Source organism: Saccopteryx leptura, chromosome 6, assembly GCF_036850995.1.
Source record: "Saccopteryx leptura isolate mSacLep1 chromosome 6, mSacLep1_pri_phased_curated, whole genome shotgun sequence".
NCBI classification, from domain to species: domain Eukaryota; kingdom Metazoa; phylum Chordata; class Mammalia; order Chiroptera; family Emballonuridae; genus Saccopteryx; species Saccopteryx leptura.
The window spans coordinates 53250616-53265491 of NC_089508.1; the positions used below are offsets into that span (position 1 = coordinate 53250616).

Genomic DNA, 14876 nt, shown 5'->3' on the forward strand with positions numbered 1-14876 from the left:
AAGACAGAGGAAAAGCTGGCAGCTGAATGACATGGTTAAATCCACGCCAGCAGCCCTTCACCAAAGCACACTTTACCTCTGAACATTTTGGCCACTTGGTCAATATATTCTATTTATTACTCAGGCACATTTATGTCTAATTTTTATTACTTGCAACTGAAAACACCATAACTGATATCCTCCCCTTTCATCCTCAAATAGTATTAACAGTTTGGTGAATAGTCTTTCAGACTCTTTTTTTTTTTTTTTTTTTTTACTGAGACAGAGAGAGAATCAGAGACAGACAGGAACGGAGAGATGAGAAGCATCAATCATTAGTTTTTCGTTGTGCATTGCGACACCTTAGTTGTTCACTGATTGCTTTCTCATATGTGCCTTGACTGTGGGCCTTCAGCAGAGCGAGTAACCCCTTGCTCGAGTCAGAGACCTTGGGTCCAAGCTGGTGAGCTTTTTTGCTCAAACCAGATGAGCCTGCGCTAAAGCTGGCAACATCGGGGTCTTGAACCTGGGTCCTCAGCATCCCAGTCCGATGCTCTATCCACTGTGCCACTGCCTAGTCAGGCATCAGACTCTTTAATATACAAATAAAGATGTATATTTTAGTTTTAAAAAATGTGTACTTTATATTTACATAAGTGAAATCTTATATACTGTTAAGCAATCTAGTTTTTCCTCTGATAGCTTTCAATGTTAATATAGACCTAGCTTAAATTCTTTCAGAGTTCCATCGTCTGGATAAACCAGATGTTAACCCATCTGCTACTAATAAACATTTAGTCTTAGTGTTTGTGTGTGTACTTTTTATATGTTTTAAGTTTTTTTCCTTTTTATTGAATTTATTGGGGTGACACTGGTTAACAAAATAATATAGTTTCTTTTCAGTGTTTTGATATTATGCTGTAATGAACATCCTTCTGCATATTTCCTTTGGTTACATTTCTAGAAGAAATGCCTTTCCAATGGTTGCACCAATTTCTATTCTTAGTAATAATTTATGAGAGTTCCTGATTCTTGATATTCTTGAAAATATACAGTATTTTCTATCATTTTCATTTTCACTAATATATAAAAATATTATCTAACTTTTATTGTAATTAGGAGTTCTCTTTTGCAAGTGACATTAAGAATTTTTAAAATGTTTATTGGCCATTTTATTGGTGTGTGTGTGTGTGTGTGTATGTGTGTGTATTGGCTGTTCAAATCCTCTATTTATTTCTTTACCAGGGTATTCATTTGCCTAATCATTCATAAAAGCTTTATAGAATAAGGGATATTAAATCTTTGTCAATAAAATATATCATAAATATTCTCCCCAGTTTATTATCTGTTTTTTTTTTAACATTTTAAATGGAATCTTTTTCATGTAGAAATATTCTTAGCATTATTTCCTTTCTTTAAAAATTTTATTTAGAAAATTAAATTCAACAGGGTGACATTGATCAATAAGAATACATAGGTTTCAGGTAAACATTTCTACAGCATTTGAACTGTTAATTATGTTGTATACCCATCGCCCAAAGTCAAATCATTTTCAATCACTTTATATTTGTCCCTCTTTACACCCCTCCCTCCACCTCTGTCCCTATGTCCCCTTCCCCCACATCCTCTTCCCCCTGGTAATTACTTCACTTTTATCTATGTCCAGGAGTCTCAGTTTTATATCTCACCTATGTGTGAAATCATACAATTCTTAGCTTTTTCTGATTTACTTATTTCACTCAATATAATGTTCTTAAGGTCTATCCATGCTGTTTGTCAATGGCACTATGTCATCATTTCTTATGATGAGTAGTATTCCATTGTATATATGTACCACATCTTCTTTATCCATTATTTTTTCTTATATGAATATCCAATTGTTCCTACATCACTTATTTTGCTAATTTCTTTTATTTTTTAAATTTAAATTTATTGATTTGAGAAAGGGGGGAAGAGAGAAAGAAAGAAACATCAACTTGTTGTTCCACTTATTAATACACTCATTGGTTGATTCTTGTATATGCCCTGATCAGAGATTGAACCCACAACCTTGGCATATAGAGATGACACTATAACCAACTGAGCTACCCACTAGGGCCCCTACATCATTTGTTGAATAATCCATCTCTTCCTATTGTTTTGGAATGCCACCTTTATATGTTAAATCCCCACATTAAAATTCCATAGTACATGGATCTGCTTTAGGGCTTTCTATTTTGTCTTATTGATACTTTTTCTACCCATGTGCCAGCTGCCTCTTACATTTCTTTCCTTTCTTTCAAAAACTTTTTGGCTTATCTCACATTTATATTTTCCAGATGAACTTTGGAAACAATTTGAGAAGACTTTCTTTGGATTTTGTTTGAAATTACATTGAAATTTGGAAGAAATGACTTAGATTTTATATTGTTTTTCTTTCTCTGAAAATATGTCTATTATTCAAGTTTTATGTACTTTAGTGAATTTTATGTGTTCTTTGAAAAGGCCCTACATGTTTTAGTGTAAATTTATTCAGAGGTATTTTATGCCTTTTGCTATTTTTATAAATCAAATATTTTTCTACTGGTGTATATGTTCTTGTGTATGTGTGGGTGTGTGTTTTTACATACAATCCTAAATAGTATATATCCCCTTAACCACCTTAGTGACTGTTTAAAAATATTTTCTTCCTTTTTTGAGGTACCACAATAGATGATAAAAGTCTTCAAATAATTATTTTTTAAAATTTCTTTCAAAAGTTATACCTTTTCTTTCTTTCTTTCTTCCTTTCTTCCTTCCTTCCTTCCTTCCTTCCTTCCTTCCTTCCTTCCTTCCTTTCTTTCTTTCTTTCTTTCTTTCTTTCTTTCTTTCTTTCTTTCTTTCTTTCTTTCTTTCTTTTGTCCTATTGCATTAGTTAGGCCTTTCAGATAAACATTTAACAATAAAAATAGTGACTGGCATCTTTGTTGTGTTTCCTTTTATAAAAATAAGTTTTAGTGAAATATAATTCGTGTGCCATAAAATCTACCCATTAAAGTGTACACTTAGAAAACTAAGGTGAGCCTAACCAGGTGGTGGCACAGTGCATAAAGGCATTGACCTGGACACCAAGGCCCCAGGTTTGAAACCCTGAGGTCTCTGGCTTGAGCGCAGGCTCATCTGGCTTGAGTGCGGGCTCATCAGCTTGAGCCCGGGGTCACTGGCTTGAGCACAGGATCATAGACATGAACCCATGATTGCTGGCTTGAGCCCAAGGTTGCTGGCTTGAGGCCAAGATTGCTGGTTTGAGCAATGGGTCACTGGCTCAGCTTGAACCCCCTAGTCAAGGCACGTATGAGAAGCAATCAATGAGTTGATACTTCTCATGTCTCTCTCTCTCTCTTTCTCTCTCTCTCGCATAAAAAAAGAAAAGAAGAACACTAAGGTGAATCCTAAAGGGCACTAACAGTTGGAGGCTGTCAGCTAACTACAGATCTTTTTGTTTAACTACAGTTCTTGCAGCTGACTGAGGATTGCACTTTTTGCCATATTTTTGTTGTAATATTTTATATATATATATAATATCTCACAAAGTTTAGAATATCCTTCTCTTCTTTAAATAATACTTTGAATCTTCAAAGTACCTAACACAACTTCTTGCCCATGATAGGACCTTGTTAAATACTTGTAGAATAATAGGAATTAATACATATCTACCTATTAATTTCAAGAATTTTAGATAATTTTATGCAGAAAAGCATATGACACAATCTTTACCAATGAGCAGTAAATATTTAACTGGTTCTTGGAAGTACTGATCTAGGGTTTGCTGGTTTCCAAGGTATAAATATCCCCACTATGGTCAATTTAAATATTGATGTGATGTTAACCATGGTGCAAAATTCCTGAAAATTTAACAATCAGTCCTTTCAATCTGATGCCAGCCAACTCTAGCACATCACTGTTCATTACTTTCAAAAAGTGTAGTGTGTGTGTGTGTGTGTGTGTGCATTATTTACCTTGGGTTTTCACTTATTGAAACACAATATAAGAATAATGTTAAATACAATTAAAAAAATAATTCACCCATAATTCAACTACTCTGATAACTAACATCTCTTCATTTTTGTGTTCTATCCCAGTCCTTGCTTTACACATACATATTTTAATTAGTTGTAATCATTCTAATTTTAAAAATGTTTTACTGTGGCAAATTTTAAACATGTACAAAGTATATAGAATAAAATAATGAACCCCATGTACCATTACCCCATCCCCAAAACATTAACCTGTGGCCAACCCTGTCCCATCTACATCACCAGCTTCTTGGCTCTACTCACATTTAAAATTTTTTTAAAAGTTTATTTATTGATTTTAGAGAGAGAGGAAAAAAACATTAATTTGTCATTCTACTTATTGATGTATTCATTGGTTGAATTTTTTTTTTTTTTTTTTTTAGCCAGAAGGAACAGGTGGTGGAACAGACAGGGACAGACAGACAGGAAGGGAGAGAGATGAGAAGCATCAGCTCATAGTTGAGGCATATTAGTTGTTCATTGATTGCTTCTCATATGTGTCTTGACAGGGAAGGGGCACTTCAGTTGAGCCAGTGGCCCCTTGCTCAAGCAAGAGACCATGGGGTCATGTCTATGATCCCACACTCAAGCTGGTGACCCCTTCTCAAGCTGATGAGCCTGCACTCAAGCTAGTGACCTCGGGGTTTCGAACTTTGGTCCTCAGTGTCCCAGGCGGATGCTGTATCCATTGGTTGAGTTATTTTTTTTAATTACTAATTGATTTTAGAGAGACAGAAAGAGGAAGAGGGAAAGAGAGAGAGAGAGAGAGAGAGAGAGATTGATTTGTTGTTCCACTTAGTTGTGTATTCATTGGTTGATTTTTGTATGTGCCCTACCAGGAATCAAATCTACAATGTTAGCATATCTGGACAATGCTATAACCCAGTGTTTTTCAACCAGTGTGCCATGGCACACTAGTGTGCAGTGAGACATGGTCAAGTGTGCCATGGGGAAATTAAACATGGGTCCCCGAACTATGGCCCAAGTGCTGGATATGGCCACCAGCTGCCTCCATCTGAACATAAACATTCCCCTCACAATCCCTCCAGCTATCAGCGACAGGAAGAGTGGAAGCACAGGGAACGCTCACTGACCAATCACCTTCTAGGATTCATCCTGACCACTAGCGATCAACCAATAGTAGGCCGCCTCTCATCCACACCCAGGAAGGTCCCCGCTCGGGCTGCCGCGCACTTGTCATTGTGTGGCCGCACTTGTCATTGTGTGGCCGCGGTGAGTAGTTGAAGCTGCTACTCCTCCCCATGGTCCCGATTTCTAATCCTGGTCAGGACTGGAGGTAAATGTTGCCACCACTAGATGAAGCCTCAACCTCAGCTGGTTATGTCTATCCTGATGGTGTATATAGATATTTGACCTTTTTCTTTTTAAAAGAGGCCCCCGCAGAGGGTGATATACAATGCATCACAATGTTATCTAACTTTAAAGCTAAAGTTTGCTGATCTTCCTTTGGACAGTTTTTGGTTATCTGTTGCCAAGGAGTTCCCCATTCTGGCCAACAAAGCTATTTTGACATTGCTCCCATTTTCAACCACATATCTATGTGAGCTGAGCTTCTCAAGCTTGACTGCGATAAAAACTAAAAACAGAGAGAGACTGAGAACTGTTGAGGAAGAGCTTCGTGTGTGTCTTTCTACCATTCCTGCCAGGATATCCCTTTTGTGTTCATCAAAACAGGCCCAGGTTTCACACTAAGTGAGTATAAATACATTTAGAAACTGTATTATTAACTATATGTATAATATGTACTGTGTTAGAGTGTCATTTTGTGTGATTTTGGTAGGTGGTGTGTCCCAGGATTTTGTAAATGTAAAAAATGTGTCGCGGCTCAAAAAAGGTTGGAAATCACTGCCCTAACCAACTGAGTTACCAGCCAGGGCCCCACCCACATATATATATATTTTTTTGTATTTCTCTGAAGCTGGAAACGGGGAGAGACAGTCAGACAGACTCCTGCATGCGCCCGACCGGGATCCACCCAGCACGCCCACCAGGGGCGACACTCCGCCCACCAGGGGGCGATGCTCTGCCCCTCTGGGGTGTCGCTCCGCCGCGACCAGAGCCACTCCAGCGCCTGGGGCAGAGACCAAGGAGCCATCCCTAGCGCCCGGGCCATCCTTGCTCCAATGGAGAATTGGCTGCGGGAGGGGAAGAGAGAGACAGAGAGGAAGGAGGGGGGGGGTGGAGAAGCAAATGGGCGCTTCTCCCATGTGCCCTAGCCGGGAATCGAACCCGGGTCCCCCTCACGCCAGGCCGACGCTCTACCGCCGAGCCAACCGGCCAGGGCCCCCACCCACATATTTTGAAACAAATCCCTGACATCATATCCCCTATCTGTAAATATTTCAGTAGTAATCATTCAGTGTTTCATTCTGCTTTTTTCACATGTAGTCTAAGGAAAAGACATAAATAATTCAACTAAAAATATTTAATTATTCTGATACTGGCAGTGAGGACTAATAGGGAGGGCAAAGGAGGGGTCTGAAAGCTACAGCATCTGAAGAACTTTACTAAACAATCTTTCCATTTCCCCCCATCCTTCATTTTGTGATCAAGTACAATAGAACCCAAATAAACTACATGTTAACATATATATACTGAATTACATATAACATGGACTGAATTACAGTGTTTCTACACATGAAAAATGCCCATCAAAACAAATTTTATTTAATACAACTAAATCCTATGGTAGTTATTATCATCTTCTCCAATATTAGCTTTTTTAAACGGCTTTTTCTATAAAACCCCTTGGATATTTTTTTTTTAACTTTCCATCTGATTATCTATTGGTACAACTTTCCTTGGAAGACAGATTACTGGCTCCTTTCCTTATTCCATTAATTTATTCTGCACTCTCGTGAATAGTGTCACTCCTCAACCTTTTAGAGAAGAGCAATATAGAGGAGCCAACATGAAGCCCAGTCCAAAAAAAGAAATTTTGCAAACAAGAAATCCTCATTATTTCCACATTTCCATATATGGCATTTGCCCTTTTAGTAGAGAAATTCACAGTGTAAACTGGAGGGTCAGAGACTGTCCTCATTAGTTTTTTAACCCATAAACTATTAATTACAATTCTGGTCCAATATACTCTCTCTTTTCCTGGCTCTACCCTGCAAGGTAGATTTTATTGTACTAAATTTGCAAGTGAGAAAACCAAGACTCAGAGAGACTTACTCAAGATCAAACACTTCAATGTGGCACAGCCAGCATTAATTGGGGTTATTTGGTTGCAAACAAAAGAAATTGACTAAGTTCATCAAAGAAGGGGGATATTAATTAGAAAAATATTGTACAGCTCACAGAATGCATACAATAGCTGGAGAAAACAGGGCTGGAACCAGGGCAACAAGGATGACTCCACCCTATAGTCCAGAAAGTATGAACCTTTTTTTTCCTTTTTCCATTTTGTTCAAAATTCAAAGTTCATGGAAAGAGCCTCCAGTTGATCTTTAACTTCAGAAGGGCAGAGCATGTCATTTACTGTCTCATAAAGAAGCCCCATGCTGTAAAAGAAGTAATTGCTCAGAAAGAATTCGGTGTGCAGTTTTGAAAGGTAAAATGGATGCTGACTGGTGAAGAAAAAGAAATTTTCTGTTGTGACATCTTGAATGCACCGTGCAAATCTCCCTTCAAGGAAAGGACTTTATTGCCGCAGCTGTAGTAGTGTTGCTTGGAGACAGCTGGCAGCTGGCAGCCTTTAGGAACTGCCTCGGTTGTAGAGAGCCACCTCATCCACGATTATACCCATCCTAGGACAGCCCACATTATTGAAGTTGGGTGGTAAGGCCTGGCCATTTCAGTTTACTGCTGGGACAACTCTCTAGGGATCTTTTCACTCCAGAGCTCCCTGTGGGCTGAATGAGGCTGTTTTTTGTTTCGTTTTGTTTTTCATTAAGTGAGAGGTGGGGAAGTGGGGAGGCAGAGAGACAGATTCCTGCATGTGCCTGCCCAGACTGGGATCCACCCTGTGGGAGCGGAAGAGAAAGATAGAGAGAAGTTGAGAGGGGGAGGAGTGGAGAAGCAGATGGTCACTTCTCCTGTGTGCCCTGACTGGGAATCAAACCAGGAACTTTCACACATCAGGCTGACACTCTACCACTGAGCCAACCGGCCAGGACCCATTTCTGCTTTTTTAAAAAAAATTATTTATTGATTTCAGCAAGAGAGAAAGGGAGACAGAGAGACAGGAATCTCAGGCTGTCCCTATTTGTACCCTGGTCAGAGGGATCAAACCAGCAACCTCTACACTTTGGGATAAGGCTCTAACCAACCAAGCTACTCCAGGGCTTAGCTACATTTTTTTTTTTTTTGGTATTTTTCTGAAGTTGGAAATGGGGAGGCAGTCAGACAGACTCCCGCATGCACCCGACCGGGATCCACCCAGCATGCCCACCAGGAGGCGATGCTCTGCCCATCTGGGGCATCACCCTGTTGCAACCAGAGCCATTCTAGCGCCTGAGGCAGAGGCCATGGAGCCATCCTCAGCGCCCGGCCCAACTTTGCTCCAATGGAGCCTTGGCTGTGGGAGGGGAAGAGAGAGACAGAGAGGAAGGAGAGGGGGAGGGGTGGAGAAGCAGATGGATGCTTCTCCTGTGTGCCTTGGTGGGGAATCGAACCCGGGACTCCTGCACGCCAGGCCGACGCTCTACCACTGAACCAACCGGGCAGGGCATTAGCTACATATTTTAAAAAGCAAAAAGGTAAAAGGCAAAATTAATAACAATTTGTTTAACCCAGGGGTCTCAAACTCGTGGCCCGCGGGCCGCATGCGGCCCGCCGAACAATTTTGTGCGGCCCGCAGACTAATCCACGAAGTTCAAAATATTTTGGATAAAATTAAGTAAGCCTAGGGGCCTACTTGTATTTTTCATTTCTCTAGCATCCTAGCTAGATATTAGCTTAGTTAACAGCAGTTGTGATGCGAACTACAGTTTCTGGTCGTTTTGTGACACTGAGTAAACTGCATGTACGATTGTGCTTGTTGTACTGATTTTTTTTTGTTTTCAACTGCAGTGAGAAAAGTGTTGTGTAACAGTTGCCTTTTGTAGACCTAGTGTGGCCCCGCTGAATGGCTGTGATCTTGCTCTGCGGCCCACATGCTGAGTTGAGTTTGAGACCCCTGGTTTAACCCAATATATCCCAAATATTGTCATTTCAATATGTAATCAATATCATAATTTTCAGTATCATCTTTTACACTTTTTTCATACTGTGTATTTTACATATACAAAGCATCTCAGTTTGAACTGAACATATTTCAAGTGCTCAGCAGTTATTTGTGGCTAGTAACTTCCATGTTGGACAGTGCAGGTCTTGAACATATTCTCTTAAAAGAACAATTTCTCATTTCTCTGAAAAGTTTGGTCTAATTGGGTAACATTTGAAGGGAAGATTTGGAAATATATGTAGCTCTGCTTCAAAACTTTACTTACTAGTACTAAGAAAGACTTTCACGCACCCTAGATTAAAAAGTGGGCTACCGTCTGCCTGTTGTCAGAGTAGAAACCCAAACCCAGCCCTATAATGCACCCTTAGCAGAGAGAAGCAATATCTCCTGGAGCAGAACATGAATCAATAGTTTCTAATTCACCAACGAGTGAATCATTAAGGTTTATTCAAGGCAAGGATAATTCACAGTGCCTTTTCAATCAAGTCTGTAAGTTACAGAAAAGATGTCTATTCTTCAAGTCTCAGTGCCTTCCATCCTGGAGGAGAAAACAGCGACAGCTAATAGAGAAGGCATGAAAAAAAACTTCCTTAAAAAAAAAGAAAAAAAATTCCCTTAGTATTGAACTGTTGATTTAATTTAAAACAACACACTCTACTTTTTACAGCAACATAAATGAAAGTAAGAGCTCACTTTTTACTGCCTCGAAACAACATTGAAATGTGGAACAAAAACAACTTTAAGAAAAATGAAACATTAACATTATTTTTAATTTATTGACTTTACAGAGAGAGGAAGAGAGAGAAACGTCAACCTGTTCCTGTATGTGCCCTGACCAGGGAGCAAAATCACAACCTTAGTGCATGGGGACAATGCTCTAATCAACCAAGTCATCTGGCCATGGCAAGAGACATATTTTAAAACTTTGAAGTTCCTTCGACTAATTCTGTGTCTATATAACACCAAATGGAATAAAAGACTAATTTATTAGTCTTCCCTTAGGCAGATACCACATATGTGTGCACATGCACACACACACACGCACACACATACGCACAGAATTTGGCATCTGACGCAGATACCCTTGACCCCCCTCACATCTGGCAACTGTCAAAAATATTCTCTGTACCTGTGAGTCTGTTTCTGTTCTGCTTGCTTATTTTGGTGTTTTTTTTTTAAGATTCAATTGTTGATAGATACATATAATGTATACCGGAAAGTTCTGTCCATTTTTGGAATTAAAACAAAATGCAAATTTTTCTTACCGTCAATAAATTTTATTAAATAATATATTTCCACACCAATCCTATCTTCCGAATATGGTCTGAAATGGTTTGCTGAGCTGAATTAAGCCTTTCTGCGATCTCCGATGTTGTCAGAAAAGGATCTTGCTCCAACATGGTCTTAACAACATCGTCATCAATCAAAGATGGTTGCCCAAAACGTGACTTACCAGAAAAGTCTAAATCACCTGTTTTAAATTTTTCGAACCATCTTCTGCATGTCCTATCAGAAACTGTACCTTCACCAAACACTTTCAATAAATTTCTACATGCTTCTGTAGCATTTCTTCCTTGTTGAAATTTGTATACAATACAGTGGCATAAATGAACTTTATCAGTAGCCATGGGTACACTATCGCTTCACACATAAGACTAACGTGAATCAACTTTGTTTTAGTTAATTTGCTATGTCAGTAAGTATACATTAAGTGATAAAAATAGAGAGGCACACATGTGCCAAATAAACATGTGTTTATGGGTCGAAACTTGTTATGATAGAAACGGACAGAACTTTCCGGTAGACCATATATATATATTTATTGTCATTTTATTGTTCATATTTTTTCCTTTTCTTCTTCTTAAAGAAGACCCTTTAACGTTTTACATAATACTGGCTTGGTGGTGATGAATTCTTTTAGCTTTTTCTTGTCTGAGAAGCTCTTTATATGTCTTTTGATTCTAAATGATAGCTTTGCTGGGTAGAGTAATCTTTTTTTTTTTTTTTTAGAAAGGATAGGACAGAAAGCCTGACTTTTCCTCTTTAAAATGGCATTGCCAATACTAAGTTTTACAGTTCTCTGGAACCTTATCACATTCCCCACTGGTTTTATATACTGAGTCAAATCCTTGACTCATTTTAACGAGGTGCATGAGGCAATCCTTAATTTTTATAAATTTTCTTTTCTTTTCTTTTCTTTTTGTATTTTTCTGAAGTTGGAAACGAGGAGGCAGACAGACAGACTCCCGCATGCGCCTGACTGGGATCCACCTGGCATGCCCACCAGGGGGCGATGCTCTGTCACAACCAGAGCCATTCTAGCGCCTGAGGCAGAGGCCATAGAGCCATCCTCAGCGCCCGGGCCAACTTTGCTCCTGTGGAGCCTTGGCTGCAGGAGGGGAAGAGAGAGACAGAGAGGAAGGAGAGGGGGAGGGGTGGAGAAGCAGATGGGTGCTTCTCCTGTGTGCCCTGGCCAGGAATCGAACCTGGGACTCCCACACGCCAGGCTGATGCTCTACCACTGAGCCAACTGGCCAGGGCCATGGGTAGAGTAATCTTGATTGTAGGTCCCTACTTTTTATCACTTTGAATATTTCTTGCCACTCCTTAAAGGCTTACATCCCTCCCCCAAAGCCTACACTTTTAAAAGAAGGAAGGATATCTTCGTGCAAACAGCAGCTTCTATGTATCTATCTCTGTGTACAAAACTCTAGGGATTGTATTTCATTTAAAAAAAATACATATCTATTTCTGTGTCTGTACACTCCATGTCTCTATCTTAAAACAAAACAAGCAAGACTTTCTCTCTTGATTGTTCTTTCTGCTTTTACCATTTTTGCTCTTTTTCTATCTCTTTCTTCTCTCATTTTCTTTCCTTATCTTTCCTCTATTTCTTTCCCTTAACTTTCCAGAATTGAAAAACATTTTCAGATTCATTGATTTTTATTGGAAATCTCTTTTTCAACACAATTTACAAACTCACCCCCATTCTGATTATACAAATGCTAAGATCTAATAAATACATCAAAACAAAGAAGCAAAGCTGTGAAAGAAACCAAGTTGCATGCAACAGGTCTATGAAGGCATGGATGTGTCAGGGAAAGGTTTTAGCTAAAGTTCTTTCAATCACCTTTTAAAAGGTTTTATTTACTGATTTGAAAGAGAGAGAGAAAGAAAGAGAGAGACCGATTTATTGTTTCACTTATATATGCAGGGATTAAACCCACAACCTTGGCATATTGGGATGATGTTTTAATCAAGTGAGCTGCCCACCAGGGCTCTTTCAATCATCTCTATCTCTAGATCCATGTTTAAGGAAGTTTGTGAACTCAATGTGATTGAAATTTCCATTTTTATCAATAGTTGCTTCTCTGTATAGCTCTTCCACTTTCTTGTCTGTAAACCTCCCTCCCACTGTGGTCAGCAGCTCTCTTAGGTAATCTTCATGAATGGTGCCAGTTGCTTCTTCATCAAAGCAAGCAAAATTCTTTCTGATTTGTGTCAGTTAACTTCTCACGAAACATCATGAGGAACATGGTGAAATTTATGGGTCCTGGAGCCTCAATTATCATGGCATGAAGAATTCATTGGATTCTTTCCCAGAGAAGCAAGCATATTATGCAAATCTTCTTTGTCAATGAAACCTTCTCTGTTCTGATCAATCATGTTGAAAACCTCTTTAAACTTCTGAATCTGCTCAAATGTGGCAAACACATTAGATGTTGCCCACTTGGGGGTGCTTCTTGGTGGCTTGGGGTTTGCCTTTTTGCTGGACATAGTGGCTGCTTAATTTGCCACCAGACAGCATAACCCATGCTGCCCTGCATGAGATGATGAGCGACCCCACAAACAGTGGGCTGTGCCATGAACTGAAAAATGTTTTTTAAAAATTTGTTTGAAACGTGATATAGGCCCTGGCTGGTGGCTCAATGGATAGAGCATCAGTCTGGCATATAGACATCCCAGGTTGGATTCCCGGTCAAGGCACACATGAGAAGCAACCATCTACTTTTCTTTCTCCTCATCACCTCCTCCCCCCCCACCCCCACCCTTCACAGCCAGTGGCTCGAATGGTTTGAGTGTGGCCCCAGGCATGAAGGATAGCTTGGTTGGTCCCAGCAGGTCATCCTCAGGCACTAAAACTAGCTTGGTACTTGAGCATCGCTCTCAGACAGGGTTGCCAGGTGGATTCTGGAGCACATGTAGGAGTCTGCCTCACTATAACCCCTTCTCTCACCTAAAAAATAATGATAAATAAGTAAATTTTTTAAAAAGAAAAGTGATATAGAGAAAAGTACAGGCTTCAGATAGCACAGACAGGGATTCAAGTTCTATTCCTCACTTCCAAGTACTGTGGACTTTGAGCAAATTATTATTCCCTCTAAGCTTCAATTCCCTTACCTGTGAAAGTGGGGAAATGAAGCCTACCCCAGACTTGTCAAAATTACCTAAGATAAAGTATGTGAAACAGCCAACATGGAGTAAGTATCCAATAAACACTGGTTCACCTTCTCACTCATATAGTTTTATGATCTTTGTTACTAATTTTGAAGGAAAATAAATGTTTTCTATTTCTCTCAAAAACTTGCTTTATACTTAGCAGCCCTGAACTTACTTTCTTCCATTAATAATTAGTGGGAGTTTTGATAGAAAACCATTTCCTACCCATCACTGTTGCCCAAATTATATTTCACAGAGCACTGGTAACCCATTAGACATTAATAGAGGTCAAATAAGTTTGCATATGATATCTTCTTATAGATTCATGCACATTCGCCTATTAAAAGCAACTCTCTGAGTAATTTCTAGGAGCAACTTTAACTCAGTGTTTTCCCTCATTAGTTGAACATACCCATTTTTCATGTAACACCTATTAACATCTTGCATAAAATCCAAGCAATCCTTTTTAGAAAATGCTAGAGAGATGGATGGACTTCCATACACTTCAAGCAATTTTCCATAACTATAACTTCCTTTAACAGAGAGATAAGAGTTAAATAGCATTCATTGAAAACTATATTCTTTGTCAGGGGCCTAAAGAATTTTAATTTGGTGTTTGGATTTTGACTGTTTTATTCTATTTTTCTTTAATGTGGCTATCAGTTGAAGGGAACCAGCTGTGGGAGCTGAGTGCCCCCACGGAGTACCCATCACAATGACAAATTACACACGTCTTTTTTTTAAACCCCAGTTTTCTCTTCATAAATGTAGATCAGAGGCTTTTTTATAAGCTTGCTCTGAGGATCCAATGAGATCACCTGTGTGAAAGGGCAGTCTATACCACAGCAGCTTGAACTCATTACAATAATGCCTTTGGGATACTGTCAATTGAATGACTCTAAACAGAAATAATTATTGTCTAGCTGAACAGGGGAGCTCTATGAGCTGAGGCCCAATCAGCATGTGATTTTCTTTCCAAAGGAATTTTAATGTACACATATCACTCAGATTAGATGATCCAAGCCTGCAGATATGAGCCAGTTGGAGGAAGGAAAGAAAACACACTACCATAAGGTTGTTATGAAGGAAAAGTAAACATATAATAAAGATTAGCTATTATCAGAGAGCAGTAAATACTGTACTGTTTGAGAAAGATATACCTAAGTATCTAATGAAAGGAATAAATGCCCACTTATAGAACTAAAATCAGGCAAAATACCCTCAAAATTATC

The 14876-nt window shown here is 39.1% G+C and overlaps 1 pseudogene; it reads right to left on the bottom strand.

Annotated features, from left to right (window-relative positions):
• Positions 1-12487: 12487 nt before the first annotated feature.
• On the bottom strand, positions 12488-12981 carry LOC136376516 (myosin regulatory light chain 12B pseudogene; annotated as a pseudogene).
• Positions 12982-14876: the final 1895 nt, after the last annotated feature.